Here is a 23163-nt window from a genome sequence, read left to right on the forward strand (position 1 = left end):
ATTAAAGTCGACTTTTGAAATTAAAGAGTCTTAACAATCTTTTTGGACAATATTAAGAAACACCGCACATCCAAACCTAATTAAATTTACCAAGATTCAAGAGTTATCAGAATTCATCGATGGTTCATCCATAAAGCAATCAGAACTTTGAAACTAGCAGTTAATAAAGTCTAAAACACAAAAAAGATTTCGCAATTCTTATAGGAAACAAGATAGTTTTAACTACTTCTGGTATTGATTAACAGCCATCCTATCTTTTCGTATTACAGTAGCAATTATTTCCGGAATTTCAAGAGAAGAATTGTGTTTGCCTGACTTTTAACATCTCTTGAATGTTGCCAGCTGCCGAGAATTGAACCGTTAAAGCATTCTTCTGGGTTGTTTTGGTACGTGACTCGAAATCACAATGAATTGAATCATGACGCATTTAAACGAAGTACTACTCTCAAGAGAATAACGTATTGATGATTAGCTTTCCAAGATCAGCTCACTAGCAGTTCTTGGAAAGAGAATCAAAACTATTTTTTTTTTTAATTTTCCTGATTTTCCCGAATTGGGTGGATTTTCTAGTTATGTCAACAACGTCGCATCAGTTTTAAAAAAATACATATATCTTAGATGTTTTCTTTGATGATTTTCACATTTGATTTTCATCAAATGAGAAATTCCATTTGAATTATTAATGAGATTTTTATAATTATGCAAATTGTCCACTACACGCTGATTAATCTCTGCTTTATTTTCAAATAAGACGATGGATGGCTGATACTTTTCCATAGTCTGACTTGACATTTTAATTTTTATTTGGCACTCACTAAACTCTAAATGTCTTCTCTTAAATAAAACCCTTTAAAAATATAATCAGAAGAATAGAAGGCTATAAAATCTAATCTATCTTCTACAAAGAAACAGTATAAATGATTGGAATTTGATTTTCAAAACCTAATTGCACGTTAATTGAAGTAATGCCGAAAAACGTAAAACGCGTTACATTTACATTCTTAACTCTTGGTCATTATATTAAACAAGTTTAATTTTTTTATGATTGTATGAAAAATGGAAGTATTTTGAATTGATTTAAGAAAAAACTTTATATGGTCTTGTTTATTTTATTTTTAATTTTTTTATTTAATAACTCATGAGAGATAAAACTGCTATTTTGTAAAATAATGGGTTTAAAAAAAATGATTTTTTTCCATACAAATATTTATAGCATTATCCTTTGTCGAAATCTTAATTTATTTCATATTAGATAAATGGTATTTTTACGAATCTTTCCAAATAAAGTAAGTTAAAATGATCGTACGAAAAATAAAACTTAAGCAATTTCAATCATAATTAATAGTTAATATGTGAGTCTGCTCTCCATATATTTCTTACATTTTTATATAGTTATTTATTTTAATCCCTTCCTTTTTATTTGTCAAAATAATATATAGTCTGGGCATTTTTGTCAAAATTAGAATGACTATTTTGTCAAAATAGCAACTCATGTATTAAAAAAAAACTTACAGGATTTCAGATAAGAGGACTTTGATGTATATTCATAGCATTGAGCTAGAAATGCTATTTTCTTTTTCTTGTTGCGATTATCAGAGTCTTTAATGAAATTTTTGCAGCTTTTTATCAAGTATAATTTCGATAAAATATTTTAAAATGATTTAATATTATCTTATATAGCATTACAGAAGCTGACGCTAAAATTTATAATTCTTTCAAATGGTGGAGAATTCACCAAATACTTCAAAAAATTGAATCTAATTTTTTGCTTTTAAATTTTTATAATTAAGATGAGTGATAATTAATCTTAATTAATAGAACTATGATTAGTAATCATTAATACTTTAAATATAGCAAGAAATAACAATTCATATTTAAGTTTTCTTTTTTCAAAGTTAAAAAAATTGTGATGCTTTACTTCATTGTGAAAAATGGTAAAGACTAATATTTCTGCAGTTTTTATTCAAAATCTACTTCAATTGTAACCATTTAAAAAAATATGAAATAAATAGTTTTAAGAGCAATAACCGAAATTTTTTAATTCGCTTCATTAATAGTAGCAGCAACACACATTTACGTTTGTAAAATAGTAATTTGGCAAGACAGAAGAAATGCCTTAAATGTCTGACGAATATATGTTCGTCTGTAATAGTAATCGAAATGAGATACTCAAAATGAGTATAAATTTTCCTAATTTCTGAACATTTATTGAAAAATGAGTTTTAATTTTTAATTAATATACCAATTAATTATTATTTTTATAATGATGCCTGACCGAAGAAGCAACTTTGTAAGTACAAAAATTTCTACATGAAAAATCCATTCTTATTTTGTTGCAAATTATGTATTAATAGTTTTGTAATGAATATAACCTGAAGAAATATGGAAATTAACTAAGAGAGGACAGAAAAAAATGTATTTGCAAGATTAACGAAAATATTTATATTTTTCGTAATGTAAAATAAGCAAGAAATATTATGCTAATTAAAAATACATACATCAGCATGTTCGTAAAACAAGCTTCATTCAATTTATTTTAGCTAATCATTCAGGAAATTTAAAGCACCTTTTTATTCACCTCAGTATTTATTATTAAAAACAGGAAACATACTCTAGGAAATTTAATTAAAATGCATGGGGATTTTTAAAGAAAAATTTCAAACGGTTTTTTTTTTTGGCCTTTATTCAATGTTAGCTGAAACTTAAAATTCAAGAATATTTTCTAATGTTATTTTGCAACTTCACAATATAATGTCTGTATGGTTAATCATACTGCGACCGGCTTTATGTCTCTTTTCTCGACACAAAACAATAATTCAGATGAGAAGTTCAATGAAAAATAAGAATAAAATACAATGCCAAATATTTGTACAAATAATTTGATGAAAAAGCAAAGGGGAAAAAGGGAAAGTGACCATTTCTTTTAGAAGATAGAGAGAGAGAGAAAACTCCTAGAAAAATTTGCTTGAAGCTAAAAATTTCCCATGCCTTACTCTAGGGAAGTTCTTTGGCGAACTAATCCAGTAACTTAATATCTAATAAAAGAAAAGAAACCGACTAAGCTGCAAGTTATAAAGTTAGCAAGTGGTAAGGAGAATATAACTGAAAAAGGGTTTTATGGCGGTTGTTTCTTTAATGTATGAGTGCGATATTTTATTGCAGTTACTTTTTATCTCTCTAAGAGGAAAGCATTAGAGTAAGATATATTTTGTATGGAAATAACAGATTATTTCATCACAAGAATATACACGGCTTTTATATGCTTTCTATCAGTAAAGCTTTTGTATTTGCTTATCGGGTAGTAATGGCAAAGCGAAATTGGCCGATAAAGGGGATGTATTGAAAAATTAATGTCTTGAGAGCCGCAGATAATAACACGAATTTCAAAAATAGTATTCAATAGATATATTACAAATATCCCATGCATTCATTTCTTAAAACCATGTACTTTTTGCTTCTGGTGACGGAACAGACAAATTTAATTAATGAAAAATATTAATTTATTTAATAAAATTATTTTAATTAAATTTATTGTTCATCTTTCTTCGTGGGATTTGGAAGATATTATTGATTTCCTTTCAGAAAAAAATGGGGTGTAATTGCTTGTTTATTCATAAGTATTTGAACTGTTTATATTAGTTTTTTACCAACATTAAATAAATAATAATGTGTACGAAGTTGCCGTTAAGATTATATTTGAAGAACTTTAAACCAGAATGAAAAATAAAGCTTTTTCTTTCATTTCTTCTTCATTTTAAATTTATTTCTTTATTAATAAATTTGGCTATTAAACTGATCTAATTTTTAACCTTTCATCATTTAAATGTAAAAATATATAATTTGGTTTAACAGAATTCGAAAGAACAATATTTTTATTATAATGATCATTCTTTATGGTTCGTCAGAAATCTAATTTCATTTTTGCAAAAAAGGTAATTAGTATGACTTCAATAAATAATTTTTTCTCAAGTAAAAGTACAATAGGTACGAAACTGAAACGAGCAGTTTTAAATTATTTAAATAATTAGTAATATAAATAAAACTGAAAGAGAAAATAGTCCTGCGTGATATACATTTCCTTATTATCTTACTTCTGAACTGTAAAAACAATGAAACTCTATTTTGAAAATTACAAAAAAAAAATAATAATAATAATAATAATAATTCATCCAGAAATAAAAAAGATACAATGAATATCACTCTTCTTCAATATATCTCTTTTAAGAAATGAAATATTTTACAAATCCGTTTAACGAAAATTTTCAGTTTCTTTTACTCAGATCGTCTCTAAAGAAAGTTCCGCCGATTCTTTACAAGAAACATTTTAGTAAAAGAAATTTAAGCAATGGCAAATATTAGTGAAATTTAAAAATGAGTATAAAAGCTGAATTATATGTCTTAAAAACAAGCTTACATTGTCAATTTCTGTATATTTAAATATTTTATGTTGTTTTAAGCATATGTACTCATACATCCTAAATTAATAAATATTCGTTAAAAATAACACTTCTTTATAGTTAATAACAACAGTAATATTGTTCCTTCGATTATCGTTTATTAAAAATTATACTTATTTTAAAGTTGCCCTTTTCATCTGCTTTGCTTTTGCTGCTTATATTTTCGGTTTTTTTTCAGTACATTGAAGAACATTTTAAAAATTTCAATTCAAATTCGAAAATATGAAATAATATTCCCAAAATTTCAATTATGGCCTTTTTAAAACATCGTTTCATTCCCCGATTTTTTTTAATGATAAAAGCATTATATGGCATAAAATAATAATTTTATTAACCCAATAATTTTATTTCTAAAATGTAATGGTGCGCAATTCTAAAAGGAAATTCGAACAGTGTTTGTCCAATTATGTTTTAATTATTATGCTATGAATTTCATTTAATTTATCTTCAAAATATAAATCATAAAAACATTGTATATTTAAAGAAAATTCATTCTATTATGCTTGACAATATATTTGTTTAAATTATTTTAATATTTTTTTAATATTAACAACACAATATTTACATATAAAATATTGTAAATTTACCTCATTTAGTTTCATTATTACATAATATTTTATGAACAATGACTTTTTTTGGATTAGAAGAAGGTGGTTCAATAATGAAAAGTAATATTTTTTATATATTAAATTTCAAAAGGAAAAAATCGGCATTTTAAAATTAACTCGTATGATGTTCAAAATTTATATTAAACAATTTAATAAAAACATTTAAAAGAAAGTGGAGATTATAAATTCCATTCATTTCTTAAGACAGTTTATTTAATAACAACCTGCAGTATAATAACAAATAGAATTAAAATATCTTAACATTATTATAAATCTTGAGGCGGTTTTAGGCTATCAAATTACCTATTATTTGATGGCGAGGAAAGGCATCTATTTTTGTTTATACCATCATACAATTATTATTAATATATGGACTCATATGCAAAGGATAATTTAAAAAAAATATACATGGATCAAATTACCACAAACAATGATAGTAATTTAAGAAATGAAAATAAATTAATAGACCATTGTTATAAACTGCATCAGAATTCTTTTGGAAAGAATATTGCTATTGCCCTCTTGAAACATTTCAAAATGAAGAATTATTTGACAACTCCTTATAAACAACTTATAAATATTTGAAAGAATTTTACTTAGAGTATCTTAATTCAGCCCAAATTATATCTGATGTTTAGTGTTAAATCTTAACTGAGAGTTTACAAGCTCCAAACTTAGTAGAAAAGTTTTAATTACCTCTCAGAAACATTAACAACCGTCTTTAGAGCTACAATAGCAATCATTTACAAAATGACAGGCATTGAGATTGAATTTAACTCTCTTTCACATGACTACCTAAAACTGGTCTACCAGAGAACAAGCTTGTTAACACGCTATTCCGGTTAGTTTGATGCGTGAATCGAAATACAAATGGTTGGTGCTTGTGCTGCCGCATTTCACCAATAGCATTAAAATTAGTCCCAAGAACAACGTGTTGATGAGTTTGATCCTACTTGGAACTGATTCAAAGTTTCATTAGTTTGCTGATTGAGGCTGTTGACATTATTTATTTATCTTTTTGGATGGTTGCAATGTATTTTTCCTTTGTATTTCTAAACGTTTATGAGAGCGAAATCAATTTGACAGTTTGATTTGTTTTAAAGATTTAACTTTTTAAAATTTAAATTTAGAAATTTGAAGTATGTTCATGTTTTGAATAAAAATTTTAAATAAATAGGTTGAGGTGTAGCAATTATTGTACTAAAGGAAAATGGAATCGTGTTTAAAGCTTTCCACAAAGAAGTTGTTTTGTATGTTTTTATGAATCATGTTTTACATGAAAATATATTTTGTTCTGTTTATCCGAATATTCAAAATTGAAAAAAAAAAAATTTATTACCTAAATTAATTAATTTAATTGGAAACTCCTTTCCATCTTATTTTCTATTTTAATCGCCCATGTGTGAAATATTTTGACGTAATTCAACCGTTAATAAAGTTTCCGATTCTAGGAAAATTTCAAAAAGATTGTCTAGGATTTATATTTACAAAAAACAAAATTTTATAATTTCACTTTTCTTGTATTTCATAAAATATCCTTAATCTTTATATAATTTTATTATCATTAAAATATTATGCCGTAATTCTAAATATTATATCTTACCATGCATGATTGCTTAACCAGTCAAACTTAAAAATATTATACTGGTTAATTGCCTGAAGGTAATCATTTTAAACTCACTATATATTAATAAATGTTACATATACTAAAATAAACGAAATCGCATTCAAAGCAAAAATATATCATTTAAAAAATAATTACAAATGTTTTATACTCCTTTCTATCTTTGTGAGACTTATCTATAAGACAATCAAATTCTCCAGTTCTTAGAAATTTAAACAATTTCATTTCTTGACTGTTAATTTGATTTAGAATCAATATTGTACGGGTTCAGATGTGATCATCGATTCAATAATTTTCTGAACAGTTAACTGTGGAATATCAATGTCATGAATGGATTAAGTACAATTGGTCATTTTCGGCTGCATATAAAACAGTCACTCTCCCTATATAACAGTGAAACATGTGGTACCTGACTTCATCATTCAGTTTTACATCATATAATCCAATTTTCTTTGCTAGATGTGTAAATACTGTTGATTCTTACAAAGACAACAAAGAGAAAAAAAGTTCAGCATAAATTTTTAAATTGTCTCCTGGACAATTCTGACAACAACTTTTACAGAAAATCTGATAAACATTGTTTCCGAACTCTCCGCAAATATGAAACAATTGTGTCATCTTTCATGTACTGCCAGCCTCATTCTATAAATACAGAACTTCGAAATAAATAAAAAAGGAAAGACAAATGTAACCATTTACTAACATGCTTGCAACTATCTTGCTAGAACTCCTTGAAATCTGCTCAGGAAACATTGGCGAACATATCGAAGAATGTGGGAAGTTTGAAAACAATAAAGCATGATGCTATATCGTACGAAAAGTAGAAAAGAAATATTGTGAAAAATACATTTACTCATAAGAAAACTGCATGGCCTAGAAGAAATTCACAATCCATTTTTGATTCTCACTCATCTCGTTATAAAGATAAACAAGCGGTTGAAAGTTTTCTACACTTTATATTTTCTTTAACGTAAAAAAGAACAGCCTTTGTCGTATAGAATTTTTCAGGGTTACAGTATAAGATTATATGGACTTATTATTTGGATTATTTGGATTAAATTCTGCTGAAACAAAGACCACAAAATTTTATTCATGATTAAGTGTTATATACATGACTATATAAGTATTTTTGAATTTTAATATTCAGAGCTGAAATATTAAGTATTAAGAGTAAAAGACATATATAAATGAATCTTTCAATTGCTTTTCCAGAATATTATTTAAATAATTGCGAAAACACTTTGGGGGGGGGGGTCTTTCCTTCGAAAATGTCTTCTAAACCTTTCTTGGATTTATAAATTTCAAGAATAAATATACATTATTTTAGTGAATATTTCAGAAACATTTTATAATGGAAAATCATGGAACATTTTATAATGGAACCTGCTTAGGAAACATTGGCGAACAGGTCCAAGAATGTAGGAAGTGTTAAAATGGATAAAATTTTAATCTCTCAGTTTATTAATTTTTGCCTACATCTCGTTTTAATTATGATTATTGTTTAACTTTATTCATTGAATAATATATTGCATGATTCTTTGCAACTTTATTTTAAAAATTTGAAATGCTATTTGGCTCATGGCGGATATTAAAAACCCTTTTCCTTTGAATTAAATTTCATTATAGAATGCATTAATTGTTAATAACGTTCTACTCTCAGCCGCATGTTCAAGATAAAATATATTGAAACTGCCGAGAATGTTCTATGTAGATATCAAGCAACAAAAAATTGCTCTTATATAAGATACATTCTTCATTTCTATTTTTCTTCCCAATCAAATAAAATTTTATTTTAAAAATGCAGAGTTAAATAGACTTGAGATATAAAGGAAAAGTTTTCGAAATCTTTTATCTATAGAAAGCGAAAAATAATTTAAGCAAGGTTTTCTTTTCTCAAAAATTGAATGAAATTGTTTTTAAATCATTAATCTACATATTGCACTGTAATTATTACAAAATTGCAATGCAATCCTGAATAAGTAAGTACAATTTAACTTTCATTATATATTTTGGAATTGCGAAAAAATAGGCGGTTTTACCCATTTTCTTTTAAAAAAGCATACTCTTGGAACTTATTTTTATCTCATAAATATTTCTTCTTTTGATAGAATATTAAATTACTGTACAGAATATAAAAGAAGGATTCTGCAAATAAAATGCCATGTTCTCCGATAGAAGAGATTTTGGCATTGCTGCCATGTGTCGACATGGAAGTGCAAGAAATAAATGCAATTTATTTTATTTAAAAAGTAGAACTAATATTCAATCAATAGTTCTTTGATTGGCTGTTGATTTGAAATTAATAGTGTCCTATTTTGTCTGAGTTTGATTTATTGTAAAATAGGTTTGTAATAGGAAGTGCAATACCGTGGCGGCTTTTAAGGGATTTAGAAAGCTCTATAATTTACATTACGGTCCATTGTCTAATGTATAACTGAAATATATGATTTAAAATAAAGAAAAAGAAATCGTTAAAAGTTAGAGTTGTTAGAGGACGAATGGCAATATTAGACGATATGACGACATAAGTTGTAGGAAGGGAACTAAACAAACTAAAATTTTACTGATAGCAATATCCAGTTTACCGAAAACACTTGTACATTTAAAACGTTGTGGATAGTCTTATGATGTTTAATGGAAAATTTCAGTGAGTTTTATACTATATATATATATATATATATATATATATATATACAGAATGTTCGCTATTATTATGATCCAATAGCTAGTTTCTATACTGTAAGACATAAAATGAGAGACAGGCATTCAACTTGAAAACCGAATATATTGAGAAAGACATATAATATCAATTAAAAAAATTCTTTCAATAATAAATGTAATCATTTCTTAGATAATATGAGTCAATAAGTATATTTAGGATAAAACAATTACAAATTCAAATTTATTATAAGATTCCCTTTTTCCTGTAAGACATATTGAGTGAAAAAGTCTTGATAAACCTATGAAAAAGATAATAGTCTTCCATTGTTTCACGATTAAAAGCGACTTTATAATAGTTGTCGTATCAAGCTAAATATTGGCTGTATACAAATTTGTTAACGAAGGCGTTAACTTAAAGACTTCTTTTAGATTAAAAATTAAACACATAAGCGGGAAAAACAAGGTTTCTATATAAATGAAAACATAAGAATATCATATTATTATAAGCAGCTGAAAATTGTATGATAGATAGATAGAATAACTTATAATGTAACATAACTATTTTGTAAATGATGCTGTAATTTGCTTTTTTTAAAAAAAATCAACAACTCCCTGATATTTCTGGTAAAACAAAGGATTTATCTTTCTTAATTCTTCATAAGGAACTTCATATACAAACAACTTTTACTTGTCAAGATCCAAGAACAATATGTATCAAAATTAAAGACACACTCCTTTTAATGTTTCGCCATATTTCTCCATAACTTTTCGCAAGTCTCTATGGAAAATGCAAGATTTAACTATCTCTTAGAAGCATTAATATGCTTCTTTCCTTTTTGAGTTAAAGAAGAAATTCTTTTCGAAATTTCTGACTATAATATATGTTTACCTACCTTTTCACCGAGCTGTTGAATGTTGTCGTCGGTCTAATATTTCTCCAGTTAATACACTCTTCCCGGCTGTTTTGGGGCGTGATTCGAAATCGAGAAAAGTTGATTCACGTGACGGCGCATTTAAACGATGTCGTTAAAATTAGTCTCTCGGGAGTGATGCATTCAGTCCAATCGCTTCCTGAGATCAGTTCGTGCCTGCTTACCTTGATTGAACTCACCTTTTTCTTTAAACAACCATGTTGATTGAAAGTTTTTTTTTTTATTATTTGTCTCATTGAATTATGCGGGAGGATTCTTCCATTTGACTGCACTATATTCTAAGTCAGTAAAACTAATCTAGATAACTTTTTCCAATTGTAAAAGGATTTTATTTCATTTCATTTGTGGGAATATAAAATTAAATAATACTTTCATGGTATGTACTTAAAACAGGGAATATAATCGCCGTGGGAACATGCCTTAGCAGACATAGAGGATTTAGCCGTATTTCAATTATTTTGAATTTAATAAATTTGACCAAAAAGTACATTTTTCAATAGATGTTCAAATAAATGTAGCATATAACTTCAAAATAAAAACACTTCATTTTTTTATACTTTATATTTGAATAAGATTATATAGTGCCAAAAGAGGTAAATGTATTTAGCATAGTCATTTGCAGATACCTTAATTATATTTGTAGCGGTACTACTAAGTGAAACTAAAACTGACATTTGCCACGAGGTTCAAATTGACAATGCTGTAGCGGTACTACAAAGTGCAACTACAAACTGACATTTGCCACGAGGTTCAAATCAAACTGACAGTGCCGCTTGGTGGTTATTTTTGATTTCGGCAAGTATGCAAATGAACGCCTCCTTCAGTCTATTTTTAAACCAGCAAAGCAAAAGAAAAACAAACACTGCCCCGACCGGAACGATTCTGATTTAATCTTTAAGCGTGTTTCACCAATCTTGCAACTGTACAAAGTCTTGTAAATATGTTGTAATTAAATTTTCTTTAACTTAAACCTTGTTTTCTTAGCTCTAGCATATTTTAAATTAGGCAGACAAATTTGTAGGTTAGGTAATTCAAACCAGTACTAACCCACATATTCAGTAATTGTATATTCCCATAATTTCTGGAAGTTATCTTCAATAAATGTTATAAGTACCATCTCGCTTATGTTTGGTTCTGTAAAAATGTTCTGCATATTTGGTTTATAGACATTTTTTTTTTAATGGACATAGTGAAGTTTATATAAAATCCTATATTATATCCTACCGACTGCACCAGTAAAGATTTTATACTGGGCACAATTAATAGGAAATCATTACGGTCAAAAATAGTTTATATTACAGAATATTACCATATATTTAAACATTGAACATGCGGCACGAACAAAACACACTCAAAACTAAAAGGTGTAACAGAATTCTCATCTACTGCGCAGCTAGCTTTACACAACTAAGAAACTTCCCTTTAAAAATTCCCTAAGAGATTGTCAGACGGCTGATCAGCTTCTTACGGTAAGGAAATAGGTGAATCTTACTGGCATCTCTGTAATTGACTTTTAATTCAATCAGTTTTTTTTATTGGATCAATTTTAATTATTTGAAAAATTTTATTATATCGATTTTGATTCAATCAAAATCATTAGGAATTATCTTAAGGAATTTGAGAAAGGAATTAATGACCTTGAGGGATTTTCCATTGTGTCTTGATTAGGATATAAAACAAAAGAACAGGTTGTTTTTTATTTCTTGTGAAAATAATGCATTGCAAGTGAAACAATTTCGATTGTTTTAACTCATTGAGAGGTAGTTGATTTGTTTGTATTATTAGAATTTGAAATTGAAATTTTCTAATTAATTTATCATGGAGCTTAACTGAGAATATTTAAAGCGTTTGCTTCACTTCTGCAGTGGCTTTAAATATTGTATTTGATAGAGGATGTAAAGCTGCCTTCCTGTATTAAATAAATGGTCTTTCTTTTCATTATCTGATGAAATTGCCTAAGGAAAATAGGATATTACAAAGAATCACTTGCAAATTCGATATCTAATATCTTTTAATGACATAGAAAAATACAGAAATTGGTCACAAATAGGGATTGCAATACCGGTATACCGGGATACCGAATACCGGTATTTTACGCCATTTGTACAATTTTGTAATACCGGTATTCACAAGTTTAAATACCGGTTTTTCGGTATTTGCTGGAAATTTTTAAAATTGTCTCCATTATATGTTCAGGTATAGCTAACATAGCGAAATAGTATACGTTTTTGTTTTTATGTCTCCCTAACGGGAGAAATTAATTAGCTAATTAATTGCTTAAATCTAAATTAGCGAAACATGGATTATCCCTGAAAGAAAATATTGCATCCATAACAACTGATGGAGCAACAATTATGAAAAAAGTTGGAAAGTTGATTGGTGCAAATCAGCAGTTGTGCTATGCACATGGAATTCAATTAGGAGTAATTAGGAGTATTATACCAACAAAATAAAGAACATCCAAATACTGTGGATATAGAAACTTCGGATTCCAACTTTGAAAAGAGAGTGAGAGTGATATTGACACTGAAGACTATGACAATATAATTGTTGAAGAAGATATTGCTAATGAGGAGGAAATATTGACCTATCAAGAATTGCTTCCTATAATTTATAAAGTTCGAAAAATTGTTAAGATATTTAAACGTTCCCCTATAAAAAGGATATATTACTTAAATATATACTAACTGAAAATAAAACAGAATATACGTTAATATTAGATTCTAAAACACGTTGGAACAGTTTACGTCTAATGATGGAACGGTTTTTGAAACTGAGAAATCCAATCCGAAAAGCAATAATCGACTTAAACCTGTAAATTAATTTTTCAAATAGTGAATCCGATTTAATATCCAGAACTGTATGAGCTCTACTTCCAATAAAGCTGACTATTGAGGCATTATGTGGGAGAGATTCTAATTTATTAACAGCTAATGCAACAATAAATTTCATGTTGCAGTCACTGAAAGAACAACACACATCACTATCTGAAGAATTATATATTACATTGAAAAATCGCACAGAAGAAAGGCATACCGAAATAGAAAATGTCTTATGGTATTTACATAATTATAGTGATTTTAAAAATGAAAATGAAAAAGAAGAAAAGAACCAATTCAAATCTGATTAAGTTTAGATTAAATTTTCTTAAAATTTTTTAACCCACAAACCTATCCACATTCAGAAGAATTCGGTTCAATTATCGAAGATTATGATGTCACTACTGTCGATAGTGAAAAGGAATTGGCTCTTCAACAAAAATTAGAATTAGCGATAAATAAAATAAGTTATAACTTATTTTATTCTTAACTTATAAGTTTATAAGTTACAAATTATTTTTTGTGATATTTACACTCTCTAACATAACTGCCAGAAAAAAACAAAAAAACACCTGTGTTTTCATTCTTTTTCTAAAATTTCTAATACCGGTATTAAAACCGGTATCCTGGTATTAAGATTTCAAAAATACGGAATACCGGTATTGAAATTTTGGTCCGGTATTGCAATCCCTAGTCACAAAGTTCAGATTTTTTTTTGTGTGTTCAACTGAAAAACTATCACCGAAAAATTGATATAATTAAGTAGAATTTATCTCCACATAACTTGTAAATATTAACGTATTTACTTCTTTATTGCTGCATTCCAATTCTAATATTGTTGCAGAAAAACAAAACTTTTGAAAGGAAAAAAAATAAGGCAAATAATATAAACAGCCATTCCCTTTTCAAGAACTGACTACATGAAGATGTGATTACATGTAGCTTTCTTCGAGTATTCTGTTCTCATGGGCAAATCCAATGGCAGTAATCATAGAAACAGGAATCCTTGATCCTAAATTGATGAAAAAGGGGAAAGTTACACTGCGAATAAGTATTTATAAAACAAGAAGCAGGCAAAGTGATGAAAAAAAAAGAAAATTACTGATATCATTTTTTTTTCTTTCCATTTTATCTCTACTCTTCACGTAATGGAGACATGTAAACGGTTGGAATCAAACAGCCAGAAGATGGACTTTTTCTATATATGTGTGAGCGTTTGACTTATTTATTATTAATTTCACTTCCAGCTTCAAAAGGAACTTCATTTTTGTATGACAGTGGCCTTGTATCAGTTCATTTGGGAAATCCCTTGATATGTAAACTTCTCAATATCAATGAGCAACATACAAAATAACATTTTGATTTACGAATAGATATATTATAAATATCAGATTCCTAAATCTCTCGTATGATTGCATTTTACTTTAATCCCTTTACAAGAAATAAATTTGAACATTTTCGTTTGTCACTGTGATAAAGAAAATGATCAAAATATTTCAATCTGTTCAGTTGAGTTGCAAAATGATTATTGCTACGGTTATGAGCACTTTGACTGCCTAAATATTTAACAGCCAAGTGGGCGTATAAAATATTCTTCAAGATGCCAAATAAAGCAAGGTCGTAATTCATGATTCACTTCTTCAACAACAAAAACCACATTTGGTGTAGTTTTAGGTGTTAGTTATATTAAAGTCACATTTTGGAACAATTCAAGAACTAATTTAGCATGAACCTTGTAATTCTGAACTATTGGCAAATGACATTTGACCTTGATATCTGAAGTACAAGAATGCTCAGTTTTCGGATAAATTTTGAAAGATGTTCTGACAGGTCTACAGCACCAATCATAACAAGTTCAGCGGATGAAACAATTCTCTTTATAGAATTTTTGTTATAACTAAACTGGTTTAGTGAATACTTGTGAAATTTATGAGCATCTTTCATAGATTTGTTTCTGGATTGCTTGTTATTTTGACCCTTGTTTACATTCTGGCCCATGCTAATTTGGACATTTGGCCACGAATATGCCAGATGTACCTACCTACTTCAATATTTTTTACAGACATTTTATTCTTCTTTAACAAATTGTAAAAATTCTGCTAAACACATATTCTATTAATTAAACTAACTACTCTATAAATAGAGATAAAAATGAGGTAGTAACCTCAAAAATGTGAATTGCCGGACGATGTTTCACTGAACACAAACTGATTTGAGTTTCAAAGGATGTTCCATTACTAAAATTGAATTGTCCTATGATCATGGTTAATAAAATAGAAATCCTTCAATAAGAAAAATTTAAATGTATCAACTATAACTTTATTATAAATATAATTAAAGAAACAGTGCCATGTCGAACCATTCTTAAGTTATAATTCTCGAAGCTGTTGAAATACATGAAATTTTCTTTCAGTTAAAGTTTCTTGAGGGAAAAATTTTTTTTCACCATAAACTGTTTTTAAGTGCTATTTCAGCTGAGCTTTTCATTAACCGAGTATCTTCGGCAACACATTATGGTTATCTAATAGCCACCATCAGCCGTTGATGAGATCCCTCGCGCAGGAGGTATATCTCGTCATCAGAAATAGAAACAACACAATTTCAACGCCGTTACTATATCCACAGGAGAAAAAGAACTCGTTTAGGTATCCAGTGAATTCTCATCCACTTCCTAAGGGATAATGATAAGGAATAATGATAGAGTATTTCTATAAACGTTTGATCTATTCCTCTTATGATCTCGAAAGAATATTCCCGGAATCGATATGATTTAACACATAACGATAATATTATGTCAGATAATACACTATAAGATCAATCAACGTGTTCCAACAAATGCTTCAAAAATTCAGTTCTTTTACGTCATAAAAATAACTTCATTAAGGCAAAATAATGAATTCTAAATGATATAAATATAAATAAAATGTAACAAAATTAAAACTTAAATCATTTTCCAGAATAATAATTATTCGAACCATTTTCCTTCAACAAGATTTCGAAATTTTGTAGATTTACAACAACATCACTTTAGTAAATCTAAAAGTCAAAATAGTATAGTGATTTTGACTCGTGATCTTTAATTCTTATCAGAAAAACATATAAAGGCTCCCAGGATTTCAAAATGTTAATCCGCCAAGCTTTTATCAGGATCTCTTGATGAAAACATCCCTTTTGACAGTGAAATGATGACAAATAAGCAACATTTAAGCTATATATTTCATTCATCTGATAATGAAATACAACTTATTTCTATTCTGTCTAAGCACATTAGGTAATTCGCTTCGATTTTATTTCTTTCTTTTCCCATTCACCATTGCGAGTATTGGGAAAGCAAAATCAACTGAAGAAGAAAAGAACAAAAAATATAGAATAGGAATCGATCAAGGTTAAAGTGCCTTATCTGCTAGGCTGAGACTATAGGAAAAAGAATTCACAATCAACTCGCTTCAATCCCATAGTCCTCATGGGAACCCCAAGAGTCGGTAACTTCGGTCTCACAAAAACAATATTTTGTGTTTTTGAATCTTATACAGAATAAAAAGAAACACTTCTGTATAAATCTTTATATAAAGAAGCATACGAATTGGCGAAAACGAAGAGAATGTTTGGCGATTTTCTACCTTTCGGCATTGCATGAAAATGACTGTGCGGTGGGAAGCAGCTGGAAAGAATCAACGGACTTTATAAATCAGAGGGGTCAATAAAACAGAAGGAGTTATCTCTCTTTTATTCTCACTACTGCTAACAAAATACGCTGAATTTCGAACTTCATTGCATAGCGAAGAAAACTATGTCAGGATTTTGAGTGGCTTGCTATCCTCTGATTCCTTCAAAAGTTTGAAGAACATTTTCAGAATGCGATCACCAGCATTTTGGAATTTGATAATTCCAGAATGCTGATGACAAGATAGTATACAGAATTGTTTGCCTAAGTATTTTCAGGGGAAAAAATGTCCGAGTTACTGCGTTAATATTTTAATGAATATATATCCAGTAGATGGCCAGTCCTTCAACAAAACAGCTCTATAACCACGGAAATTGTGAGAGCTCCAGTCCCTCAAAACCTGAATTATTTTTCGTACATGAAAACAGAATGGAATTGCACCTTTCCTACTATGAGCAGTTGTCACAAATCACCTGCCATCCTTTCAGCTGTACGCCCCAAAACGCTCGAATCAGGTCTTTGTTAAATGGGTGATTTGAGATGAGTTCATGCTCATAACATTAAATCAAATTTCTGCTAGACATCCATTGCTCAAATACAAATCCTACAATTTTATTCCTTCAGCTTTTCGCATTTTTAAATTCTCAAATTCACATGGAAATGCACGGAAGAGCAGATGGATTTCGTACAAAATCTGACAGACATTCGCGAATTTTATGTTCAATCCACATACCAAATTGCATGGCAGTAGCTTGATAAGATTTTGGGGCTATTCAGTTCAATCTTCCACAAATGTATATAATCCCAAATCTATTTCTTTTAGATGCATGAATATCAAAACACGTGGAGATTCCTGATAGATTGCAATACTTTATGTGCGTATGCTTTATGTATAAAAAAGTAAAAAAGAACATCTTTTTATTATTATCATTCTGATGGATTGTCTTTTTAAAGAATATCTTTTTTGACGATTAATTTTTTTTCTTTTATATTGGGTAGAAGCAATATTATGAAAATATTTACCAATAAAAGTGTATTTTGTATATTTTGTAGCAAACACTTTTGAAATGCGCTGTAAATAGCACATATGTTTCTGTTATTTATTTATTGCTCGGTATACATTTTTTATTCTAATTTATTGCATAGATTTATAAAATTTTTTTTTTTTTTTAATTTTATTCTTTTCTTCCTATTGGGTTTTACGGATACATGAAACATTTTTAAAACGTTATTTTTAAAAGTTGCAGGTGACACAATACCATCTTGGCTTTTTTTTAAATTTTAATGTTTGGAATTGTATTTTATGTAGAATAGTATTCTATAACTCTCTCTCTTATAAAAAATTCAATTAGTTTTAAGAATTTTGCAAATTTTATTTTTTTTAAAGAATTGACCTCTTTTAAAATTTCTTAGTTTTTTTTATTGTTTTTTTTATTAGAATTTTCTACAAAGAATTTTTATAGAAACTAGTAATATAGTGCATACAACTATTATATATTTCCATCTGCTATTGATATTTATTTTATTATTATTAATTTATTGTGGAACACGCAAAAAATTCTGAAAAAGGCTTTAGTATTGACTTTGAACTTAAAAATATATTATACGTTTCAAAGCTAATACCAAAGCAAGTTTCGAAAAATATATATTTTAAAATATTTACAAAAAATTTCACACGCCTTTTTGAATTTTTAAAATAGCCTTATGCTTTCAGAAAAGAGCATATAAGAAAAAACACAAGAAAGAGAAAAATGAATTTAAATTTTTCATTCATCAATATCCTGATAAAATCCACGCAATTTCCCTGTAATTTTTACAAAATGTTAATTAACTGACACTAGATTGTTCAAAAAATTGCAAGCATAAAATATTTTATTTATGTAATGAATGTATAAAGAGGCACATACGATCGAATACCTACAAATTATCAATATTTCACAAATCTTAATCACAAAAAATTTAAGCAAAAAATTAATACACACGTTAAAGTTGAGTAAATACATTTTTCTGCTAGAAATATAATTTCCAGCATATATATATATATATATATATATATATATATATATATATATATATATATATATATATATAAACAGCATTGTAAAGCATTGTATAAAGTGCATTGTATATAGACATGACAAGACACATACTTCTTTTCAATTTAAGTATGCATTTAGCGAGCGATAAAAACAAAAATAACTCTTTTTTTTTTTTATATCAGACTGTGTTCTAATAGAGGGTTTGAAAAATGCATACTCTTGTTGTATCAATATTTCTTCAATAACTTAATAAGAATTGGACATACAGATATAATAGATACATTTAGAAAAGTTCAGTTTATCATATGAATCAACATTTTTTTTGTGTGTATGCAAGTTTACGGTGTCGTTTTAAGAAATCTTCGTTATGAAATAAATTTATTTATATGCATTATTGAAACTATTAATCACGAGCAACAAACGCAAAATTTTTTGTGGTAGGGTAAATTAATACAATGCCTTAATTTTGAACCTGAGACACTGAGATGTCAGCAAACAATCGTAAAGAGACATATGGGATTAGTACATTTCATAGAAAATTCTGTAAAGACAGAAAACGTTACAAAAAGTCACTCATATGATGATAATTCTACATTTATTGCATTTATTCTACATTCATGACTCATATGATAGTAATTCTACATTTATTTGAGAAATAAGTTGCTTATGGACATCTTCAAATTTGACATTATGAAATTGCAAAATTACTGCAATTTCTTTCCATTTAATTTCTTTTTCTACTTATTTTAAGATTGTAGTAATGTATGATCTAAATATGTTCAAACAAAAAAATATTATCTCTAATATGCAAATTATAAATATGTATTCCTAGAAATATAACTGTTGGAATTATGACGGATTTAAATGTTCAAAGTCTTCTGAAATCAGCATTATTTCATATTAAACAGCGTTTTATTCTCATATTACAAAGTTCATCAGCATCTTCAGTATATTAGAAGGTTTATAATAAGATTAAACCATCAATCGTGAGATACAAATTTACATACATTTGAAATGATTAAAGAGCTATGTGAATTAAGAACTAAAGTTATGTGAATTAATTTAAAAACACCCAAATGCATTATTAAAATTCTAATTTGAATTTCCTTCCAATTTGGTTCTGCCTTACAATGTAAAATGTTTAGAATATATAGCCAAAGAGAGGCTCCATATAGCAAAATGAAAAAAAAAAAATCTAATTATATTCTCCTGATTCCCCTCTTAAAAGATTTAAAAATTATATTTTGGTATTCTTCCATGAACACGAGAGGAATGCTTAAAAGTGAACAATAGCTTCTACGATGGAAATTAAAATTTCGTTACAAAATTTCAAGTTTAATTGTACTTGTAAGATCAGAATATTCTACCAGAAAGATAACGTGATTGTAACAAAAACCTATTTGAATGTATTTAGAAAATACATAAAAGGACTTGAAAAGAAAGTTATCTCAAATAAGTCGGGAGAATTTTCCTTACATAAAATAGAAATTTATTCCCAAACATATGCGTAAAATACTTTCAGTAATTCTGAATACAGTAAGAATGTATATTATTGAAGATAAATATGAATACATTTTTTTTTCTTTATTTGCCATAGTTCCCAGCTGTATATTTCTATACAAATGAAATATTTTATCTGGAGAATCGTAAATATGCTGTAAGACCAAAACCGTTCAGGAAACCTAACTATTCAACTTCATTTTCTTATTTATGAATCCTTAATCCACTTTAACCGCTTAACTGTTTTCCCCGATGCCATACGTGCATCGAATTTATCGAATTTTGATAGTTGTAAGCTAAAATTAAACCCTTCATAACGATTATAATTCAATATTAAAATTACTTTGAATACATAGATAATTCAAGTATTCAATGGATCTACATTTGAATTAAAATAAAAGAATATTCCCAAAATAGAAGGTGTCATCTTATTAGATAGCAAAGAAAATAAAATAGTTAAGTGGTTATAAACAACAATAATGTAATCTTGTATACTTATAAGTGTAAAATGGCACAACGAAGCTAAATAATCATTTACCTAATACGAATCAGAACAAATAAGGAGTGAAAAAGTATTCTACCAAAATCAATAAAAAATGTAAGGACATTAAAAAACTAGAATGATTATTTTTAGAAATTCTATAATTCGTGCATCAAAATAAAAATAAAACAAGTGAAGAATTTTTATTCCCACATAGTTCTTGTTGCTCTTCATCGACAAAATTACAAGTATTATCAATATTCAATTTAAATGAATTCACTTGCCATTACTCGGAATAGCACAGACGTTCTATATTCTATGTCATATTTCACAACAATCAGATTATAGAACACGATGGAAAAAAAGCGTCTCTGATAATCGGATACAGACACTTCTGTTTAATTTGCTTATAACCATTTTCTGAAATTGTTTTAGAGAATTTATTCAAAAAAAGTAATGGAAGGAATAGATAAATGAAATATGTAGCCAATATTTTTTTAAAGAAAAATTACAAAAAAATGTAATTACAATCATTTTCCCTGAAGCTATCAGTCGATTGAGAAAGTCCGATGGGGAATTAGTCCAATAACTTATGTACATAAGAATAGAAATAGAAACAGAAATCCGTGATCCTGCATTCTATACAGCAGAAAAAGAAATAATGGGTGAAAGTTTTTATAATGCAAGAAACAGGTAAACAGGCGATGAAGAAATAGAGTTTAGCGATTTTTTCCCCCCACTTCTCTTTTAGCGGGACACGAGCACTTGGTTAGATGCATAAGGTAGAAAAAGAGTTCTGTATCTTTTTTGTGTAGGTATTTGCGATCATTTCTTGATATTTCTTCATTTTTTTTTTCGCTTTGTGGATAAAACTTTATCGCAAATGTGTTTCTCTGCGAGTATGGGATTATTCTGTCGCGATATATTTTGTGGTGTGCATCCTTTCCCGCATTACTAAATAACACATTTCTTCTTTTGTATTGATTTTGTGAAAAAAAAAGGAGATTTTTTTTATTCTTATCACGTTTGTTGATTTAGGTTTGTCACTAAGAAATGAGAAAATATCGTTTTGAAGTACCAATCAGATTTTGTATGTTGGCCTTATGGTGGAAAATAAAATTGGTGACATTATTTTTTCTTCTACTTGTTTCACCTCAGATATAATAGTGTCAATGTGTTTTTTATTTAGGATTTTTTGAGTTTGATTTATTTTACTTTTATCAATCTTTCAGGAAAAAAATTGGCATATTATTTTTGTATGGGCCAAATATTCACATGATGGCTCTCTATTTTTTAAATCAAAATGTTAGTTTTAATCTTAAATGTTATTATTATCATTCCTTAATAGAGTTTCATTAATATATATATATATATATATATATATATATATATATATATATAGAATATACTATATAAAAAAGAAAAAATGTAATACTACTAAAAACACTATTAGTTTTTTTTTTTAATGTTCAGTATCATTTTTCGTTTAATGTTAGGTGTAAAAAATTTAAAAATCTTATTGCTTAAAAAATTGTTTTACCGATCTGTAAGAAAAAAAGTCACAGTATTCAGATATTGCAGAGACCTAAGCCTAATAACACATCTAAGAAAAATTGTCCTTATCATATTATCATAGTTCTTCTCATCATGATAATATTGGGACTTTCAGTTAAAGTTGTGATTATGAAAAGAATAATATGTAGAATTGATTCAATTTACCTCCGTAGTTAGTATTGAAGTAGTTAATTTAATAAATTGTTTTCTATTGACTATAGAGTGTTAAGAGATTTATCTCAACCCTCAAGAATTGTCTGAGAACACTCTCACTATCCAAGAAGAATAATTCTTGAAATTTCAAAAGTAGGGACATGCTTGTTTACCTGCTTTTCAATCCACGAAAGGATCATACTCCAGAACTGGGCAATTAATAAGTTCCTCTTGAAAAATTTAATACATGATTCGAAATGAAAGTGCTGCTTAATACAAATACTTGAGATAACAATGAGTTGATAATGTACCTCGCGAGAAACGTTGTGTTTACTTGGAACAATTATTTGTTATATACATTTATATTTAACACGAAATAAGCTAAAATAGTTCAAATTTACATTCTAAAAGATTTTATTGCTGCCCGATTTTTTGCATAGTTATATTTATTACTTTTAGCAAGAAAATTTTGCATTGACAGAGAATAAGAGTGATAATGGAGAACACATATATCATATTCTAGTAATGCACTCATGGGTAAAGGGTTATATTCTATGAGTAATGAACATGTTTTTAAGACATGAATTTACATTTACCATTTAACCATTAATTTAATTTGTGACAATTGCTCGCTAACTTGTCAGCAATTTCTGGTAGCAGCTACCAAGCTT

Source organism: Argiope bruennichi, chromosome 1, assembly GCF_947563725.1.
Source record: "Argiope bruennichi chromosome 1, qqArgBrue1.1, whole genome shotgun sequence".
In the NCBI taxonomy this organism is placed as follows: Eukaryota; Metazoa; Arthropoda; class Arachnida; order Araneae; family Araneidae; genus Argiope; species Argiope bruennichi.